General features: G+C 40.7%; 1 protein-coding gene across 5 annotated transcripts in view; it reads left to right on the top strand.

Annotated features, from left to right (window-relative positions):
• Positions 1-7925, top strand: part of MSRA (methionine sulfoxide reductase A) — a 368732-nt gene that overhangs the window by 39260 nt on the left and 321547 nt on the right. The gene's annotated exons all lie outside the window — the stretch shown is intronic.

Genomic DNA, 7925 nt, shown 5'->3' with positions numbered 1-7925 from the left:
TTTTTTTTTTTTTTTTTTTTTTTTTTTTGGTATTAACATGCGAGGTTTTATCAGACTTTTGCAACTTATTTTTAGACGAGGTCGATATATTAAAAATAGTCAGAAGAAGCAGATTTGACTGAAGGCTTTAAAAATGTCAGTGATAAAGTATTCTATTTCATTTGTGAATTCAAACCTGTAGCTTCAGGTCAGTAACACAGATCTTAAAGATGATGCATATAACTTTGGAATAATACATTGTCAGGGTTCTTACTGGTCATCTGTGCTGTAACATTGACAGTGTGAGATCCCAGTTGTGCATCCCTTACTAACTGGATAATCTTGGGAAAATCTCCAAAACTCTAAAGGTTGACTTTTCCTATAAGTGAAATGGCTGTCATAATACCAATATCAAAGGGTTGTTCAGAATATTAAATGAGATAATGTGCCTGAAAGCAATTTAGCTGATAGGTATCACAAACATGGGAGATAATTACCTCGTTTAGTTACTCCAGACACATGAGGGTGATAGATAAAGATAATGTACCTAATTCTGTATGCTTTTCAACTCTGCATTCCAATAGACTGTTATATATGTATATATTTAAAACGCTTTAAAATTATTTAAATATGGAAGACCTTCAAACATATAGCAAATTATTAAATAAAATACAATGAATACACATATACCCATTATCCAGAAGTGACAAATGCCATATTTATTTTCCTCAGATGTTAAAAAAACACGTTAACGATATAACTAAAGCCTTATTCTCTCACTTCTGAAGTTGCTGTAGAACACTTTCATGCGCATTTTTGTGGAATTACTGCATATACATGTAGCCATAAACAATCTATTTTACATGTTTAAAAACTTAGAATATTTTATACTGTTGCTATCCTTTTGCAGTTGAAAGTAGATATTTCTGAGCGTTATCTCTATTGCTAATGCAGGTATAAGGCTGTAGAGTGTCTCATTTTAGTGTAGCCATTCTTCTGTGGATGGGCATTTAGAGATCTACCTTGTGCTCCCCATGCTGTCATGACCCTCCTACACATCTAGGTGATCTCTAAGGGAGGACTTAGAAATGGAGCCCAGTTTCTGAGTATTTCAGTTTTACTCAGTAATGCCACACCATTCTCCCAACCATTTGTACTGTGAACCCAAAAGTGTTTGAGACAGGTCTCAATCAATTTAGAAAGTTTATTTTGCCAAGGTTAAGGATGCATCTGTGATAGCCTCAGGATGTCCTGACATGTGCCCAGGGTGGTTGGGGTGCAGTTTGGTTTTATACCTTTTAGGGAGACATATAACACATCAACCAGTACCTGCAAGTTGCACACTGGTTTGATCTGGAAGGGCAGGACAACTTGAAGCAGGGGCTTCTAGGGCATAGGTAGATTTAAAAATTTTGATTGGCAGCTGATTGAAAAAATTATCCTCAATAAGAAGGAATGTCTGGGTTATGATAAGGGGTTGTGAGGACCAAGGTTTTATCATGCAGATGAAACCTCCTGGTAGCAGGTTTCAGAGAGAATAGATTATTAATGTTTCTTATCAGACTTAAGGTCTGTGTTGATATTAATGCTGGTCTGCTTTTCCTGAATTCCAAAAGGGAGAAGGATATAATGAGGCATGTCCATCTCCCCTTCACATCATAGCCTGAACTGGTTTTTCAGGTTGACTTTGGAATGCCCTTGGCCAAGAGGAGAGGTCCATTCAGATGGTTGAGGGGGGCTTAGAATTTTATTTTTGGTTTACAGTACCCATTTATATTCCTGTACTAGGGCATCAAAGTTCTTGTCTCACTGTATCTTCACCAACAGTTGGTAGTACCAGACTTTAAAATTTTTGTCAATCTCATGGGCAAGAAATATTTTGCTGTTATTTTTATAGCTGATTACTTAGTGAGATTGAGCATCTTTTTATATTGGCAATTTAGATTTCCTTTTCTGTGCATTCTCTATTCATATCCTTTGCACAGTATTCTTTTGAGTTGTTTTATTCTTACTAATTTGTTGCATATTAACTAATCCTTTGTTATGCTGATTGAAAATACCTTCTCAATCTTTTTTTTTTTTTTTTTTCATTTTCCTTATGGCAACTTTGGAAGTGAACTATGGAATATGTTTGAAAATTAGAATGATTTTGTTTTCATTTTCAAAATGATTTTAGTGATAATACATGCTTACAACCCATGCTTTCCGATGAGGCAGAGAGGGCTAATGGGACTAATTTCTTAGAATGCTTCAGAATTTTATCTCCTTAATTAACATCTAGAGGAAAAAGTTTCTTATTTTCCATGTAGACTTTTGGTCAACTTGACATCTCAGGCAGATTCTTAGTTCCCAGGCATCAATCATTGAACTGAAGACTGTTGTGGAGTTTTACTCTGTTTTTTGCAGGGACTGCTATAGCACACCGATAATATAGGCACATTTCCATTGCATCTGCAACGTTACCAAATAGGAGTTCTAGGGCCCTTAGAAAGAATGTTCTGTTGATCCGATTATAATGCTTTCTATACAGTGAATAATCTCGGTGCAATAAGCACTTTCTCCTTCTCCTAACCAGTAGTCTTGCTAACAAAATAACTTAATTGAGAAATGCACACTGTTGGGGCAAGTGGATTGAGTTGTGGCTGAGGCTCCTTGTGTATCTTTTGTTGTGCAATCAAGTAGCACTTATTCACCGACTTTGCTCATGCTGTCCCGTCTAAACAAAACCCACCTAATCTCCCAAATCACTTTGCAAAACAAAAGAACACCCAGAAGATACAGAAACCAGGAGGACGGGGAGGCTGTGGAGTATTTTAGGCAGCACTCCCTCTTTCCCTGCTAGTCACCATGTATATGAAACTGCTTTGGTAATTATACATCTGTTTTAAAATTGGAATGGGAAAGGATACTCTTCACAATCCTACAGGAACCCTCCTTGGTTGTGCAGACATTTGCCACCACTGCGTGTCTGCTGATGGTTTGCCACAGTCATAGGTGAGGTTCTAGGCAGCTATTAACAGCTGATAGAAGAGTGGGCTTGCAAACCCAAACGTGGAAGTCAGGCCTCGAGGTCTGGATCTCACAGACTTGCCTTTCTTAAGGAAGTGGCCATACGCTTTGCTAAGTCAATTCCAGTTGGCCTTGCTGTACTCGTTTGCCATTTACTGCGGGGTGTGAGCCTCCTTTCAGCATGTAAGGAACCAGTGAAGTGACCTCTCATTGGCTAGCTTTGATGTTTTCTTCTTTCTCCACTTACTGAATTATTCCCTGGAATCAGCATTTGGCTCCAGTCACCATCTCTGCACCATTCCTCTACTGTTTAAAAGTTTTAAGGAAAATTTTAATAAAGAGTGTATGAAAATAATGACTGTTGTGTAATTACAAACTCTGTTTTCTCTGTTATCTAAGTCAGTGCAACTCAGACTGGCAGACACACACACCACACACGTTTCAGGTGAGGAAGTAGAGGCCCAGAGAAGTGAAGTGCCTAGCCTTGTTAGTAGCAATGCTAGGGCTCAAATCAAGTCCTCTGCTTCCAGATTTGTTGTGCTTCTCATGATTTCACATTTGTTCACTCCGTGATGGAGCCACCAGGAGAATAGCAAGTTGCTACTTTTATAGTAGCCCTCCATACACCCTTGGGACGGTGTCCTTAGGTCAGTCCTTCTGTCCACCACCTACACACCCACTCACCTACCCACCCACCCACCTATCCACCTACCCGTCCCCCCACCCACTTACCCCTCCACCTACCCCATCCATTCACCCTCCCACCCAACTACCTACCCACCTACCCCATCCAGCCAGCCAGCAGTCAGTCCATTATTCATTTAGCCTCTGAGTCTCTCAGTGCTGAGTGACGAGGCCACATCATGGATAGAACACAGATAACTCCTGCCATCACCCAGCTGATGGTACAGTGGTGAAGGACTACAGACCAGTAAACGTAGCCAAGCGCAGTGACTGTTAGGACAGGAGAAAGGATCCTGCTTTTCCTCAGCTTCCTGTCTCTCTGCAACTCAGAGGGAGAATCCAAATTCATATTTTTTAGAGAACATGGATCTCTCAGAATATCAGAGTTTGATGAATGTTTTTTAAAATTGAACACTGAGTATAGAACTCTGAAAAATAAACACTCTAGAGTTTTAGTGTCTTAGAGGTCGTTTAGTTTGCCTCCTTGTAACCAAACTGATGAGAATCGTTTTTGACCTCCTGAGAAGCAGATGCTAGCATCTCTAGCCAGCAGTTCCCATGGTACTCATACTCAGTGCCTAGCAGAGAGGTACATAATGAGGTATTCTGTGCATCTCTGACTCACAACATTCCTACTTCATCTTCCACCTGGTTTCCTTCTAATGCTTTGCAATAACAGATCAGTATAGATGAGTTTTGTTTAGCTATTTCTGGATGTATGCATTTTAGAAAAGGAAAAGAAGCAAAAGAACCACAAAACCCAACATGCTGTTTAAATAAAGAAAATGAGTTTTACTTCCAAGAGAGCTTTTGCCATTTTCTTAATGCTTATTCTCCTTCTCAGAGCTCGTTATGGAACAGAGTGTGACTGAGTTTACCGTGGTAAGCCTATCTTGTCCAGGCCAGGGGATGAATTAGAGCACTGAAAAAGGCCAGAGGAGCGGGCAGAACTGTACCTAAATTATCCCTGGATATTGCTAAGTGATTCTACTTTTTAAAAGACCTCCAGAGAGAGCATCCCCAATCCCCTTTAGTTTGCCTTTACAGTGTTTAATAACCTTTGCTGTCAGGAAATTCTTCCTCATATTTAACTCAACTGTCCCTTGCCACCAATCACTCCCATTTCTCTTGTTATCTTTGGTGGTGACAGAATATAGGGGTCATTGTCTTCTCAATAATATCCTTAATGTTTCTGAAGGGTATCAGGAAGGCCTCCCTAAGCCCAGACTTCTGCAAGTCAGAGAAATACAATTTTTTTCTCCTCTACACTCCCATTCTCAGTGGTCCTATTTGGACATATAATTTCTGACATTTATTCTTAAGTCTCTGTCGCAAACATTCACATCAGGCCTGTCTGGAGATACCCATTGGTTCCATTTTCACTCACAGGGCAAGATCCTTTCATGATTTCCCTGGCTGTTGATTCAGTCACATTAACTCCTGTTTGTTGAGCTCTCACTAGGTGGGAGGTGCCACCCTAGTGGCTGGTGGGACTCCCACTGACTTGCACCTAGAAGGAGGATCCTGAATGTCACCTGCCAGTTACAGTCCTTGTGATAGTCTGTGGCTTAGAACCACTGGTTTCTCTTTTCCGCAAAGACATTATTTTTTCTGATTTATATTTTGGTACCTTTAGAGTTTACATTTACCCCATCCTCAGAAAGTTAAGGCACTATCATGTTATTCATGCCTTCTTTACTCTTGATTCATTTTATGAATGCCCCAAGGAAGTTTGCACATAGAAACTTTGGCCTGTGAGCGATTGGTGAGGCTGTTTCCCATTAGATTCTGGATGATCCTCACGAGGGGGTGTGATGGATCTTTGCAGGTCTCCAGCACTTTTCAGAAATGCCTGGCACGTTTTAAACAAACTAATGACTGGTGGTTGGTTGTCAAAATGGTTGTTGGGAAATTTTTTTTTAGTTCTCTGCCTCTCCACTCCTTTCACCTCAACATAAAAGCAGCCCAGAGCTTCTGCTCTGGCTGCCAGTGTAGGCAGCCCTCCCACCTCGGCTGCCAAGCTCTTAGCAGATGAAATAAAAATCTATTTATAACTGGTCTCTGATGGATTTCCTCCCTACCTGGGCCAGTGTTCCATCAGCAGGTGTACTGAACAGATGGAGAAGGGTTTTAAGTTTTTCAGTTCAATTAGATCAACTCTCTAGGTTCAGGCCAGCACATCCCCTTTCTCGCTTAGTGTCTTCTTCTTGGCATTAAAATTGTTGAGCATAGCAAAACACAAATTAAGTCCAGGAGATAAAATGCATATAGTGCCTGCCTTTTAAAAAAAGCACTTTGGCACAGGAACCATATTTGACATCGTATGCTAAATCTGTCTTAACCCTTTTCTCCCTAGTGCTTAATTTTAATGTGATTTAAATCAGTATTTGGAGTACTAAGATGCTAAAGAGCACAAATGCTTTCTTTTTTTCCTTTTCTTTTTCTTTCCTTCTTTTTTTTTTTTTTTTGAGATGGGGTCTCACTCTGTCACCCAGGCTGGATTGCAGAGGTGCAATGTTGGCTCACTGCAACCTCCATCTCCCAGGCTCAAACGGTCCTCCCACCTCAGCCTCTCAATTAACTGGGACAACAGGCACACACCTACCACACTCAGCTAATTATTTGTATTTTTAGTAGAGACAGGGTTTTACCATGTTGCCCAGGCTGGTCTTGAATTCCTGAACTCAAGTGATCCACCCACCTTGGCCTCCCAAAGTGCTAGAGTTACAGGTACGCACCACTGTGCCCAGTCTTTTTTCTTATGATGTGTTTTTAGCATTGGAATTTAAGTGTTTTGAAAGTATATCACAGTTTTTGAAGAAACTTTATCTCTGATAGTAGTTCAGTTTATATGATGAAGCATTTTAATGAGGAGATGAAGTCATTCAGTTCATGATAGTTATTTGATGTCTTTTTTTCAGTTTGTTGAACTGTCCAGGATAGCGATCAAGTGATACCACGCACTGGTCCAAAACCAGTCTGAATGTGGCCTTACCTAGCTCTGGGTTTTAAGACCGCTAGTCTGTGAAAGATCAGTTGCCATAGTTTTTGGTTTCCACTTACGTAAAGATTCGTTATAATTACCAAATCCACCCTTAGTAGGCTGTATCATCTCTTGTTCCCCAGATGCCAGATTTTGGTCTGTCCCTGACTCTCAGATGGGAGGCCCACTGTGATGGCAGCACCAGTTCATGCCCCACACAGACATTCACTGAGCCTCTGCCCAGCGTTCCGACACAGCCTGCCACAAGGCTCACATCTGGGTTCTTTGTCCATGCTAACACCATCACATTTAATTAATATCTTTGTGAAGCTGGGTTTGAAACAAAGGTTTGGCCTATTTCAGTGGATGTTTTTGTTCCCATAACTGGAACAGGTTTTCTTTGGTGGTTTTATTTTGCCCCATTCTTTATTATTTCTGGATATTTTCAAGAGTGTGGATTATCCAGATTTGTGGCTTATTCTCCAGCCTCCCTCCCATTTTGTTACCCACTAAGATGCGTATTGTGGTTGTCGGGGGCCAAAGGAAATTCCACCAAGTCAGCCTCACTACTGGCTGGAAGTGGGGTACATGATTTAAGTTAGGAGAAATAGTGCAAACAAGACCACCGCTTCCTATTTGTGTCATTGTCTGGCAAGTGCCTTTGAAGATTTTCTCTCGTTTTCTGTACTTTTTCACAGACTCTCATATTTGGAGGATAAGTTAAATATTACCTAGAAAGTCACTTCTGATCCTCCATCTCCTTGGCAGGATCTATGTCAAGTGTTTTGATTTTCACAGTAGTGATGGTGCTTTCTCTCAGGCTGGCTGACCTGTGCTGTCTTTGGTAAGTTATTCTATTGAGTTGTGGTGCTATGATCTTTCTACCCATTACTTTCATCCGTGGATTCTCCTTTAACCTTTTGGGGTCATACAACACAAAATCTAATTCCGACACGTGGCAGCCTTTCACGTATTTGAAAAATGACCCTTCTGTAATCCACCAATCAGACAGGACGTGCATGGTTCAGTTACATGGTTTTTCTCCGAACCATCTCCCGTCTAGCAATTTCTTTATTGTGGAGTGGCATGCAAAAAGGAAAGTCACATTTTTATCTAGGTTCTGTCTGACAAGTTGGAGGTCAAGCAAGTGTGAGAACTTCCTGTGTGCTTGATTTGACCAAGTGTAGCATCTTAGTCTCCCAGTAGGACAAAAGGGTTTCTGTGGTATCTAGGGACGGATTGGATCGACTTTGATCATTTGGACCTGGCT

This window comes from Rhinopithecus bieti, unplaced genomic scaffold (assembly GCF_001698545.2).
Source record: "Rhinopithecus bieti isolate Rb0 unplaced genomic scaffold, ASM169854v2 scaffold_13857, whole genome shotgun sequence".
NCBI lineage: Eukaryota > Metazoa > Chordata > Mammalia > Primates > Cercopithecidae > Rhinopithecus > Rhinopithecus bieti.
The sequence above is the reverse complement of the archived record's forward strand: the minus strand, read 5'-3'. Positions and strand labels throughout refer to the sequence as shown.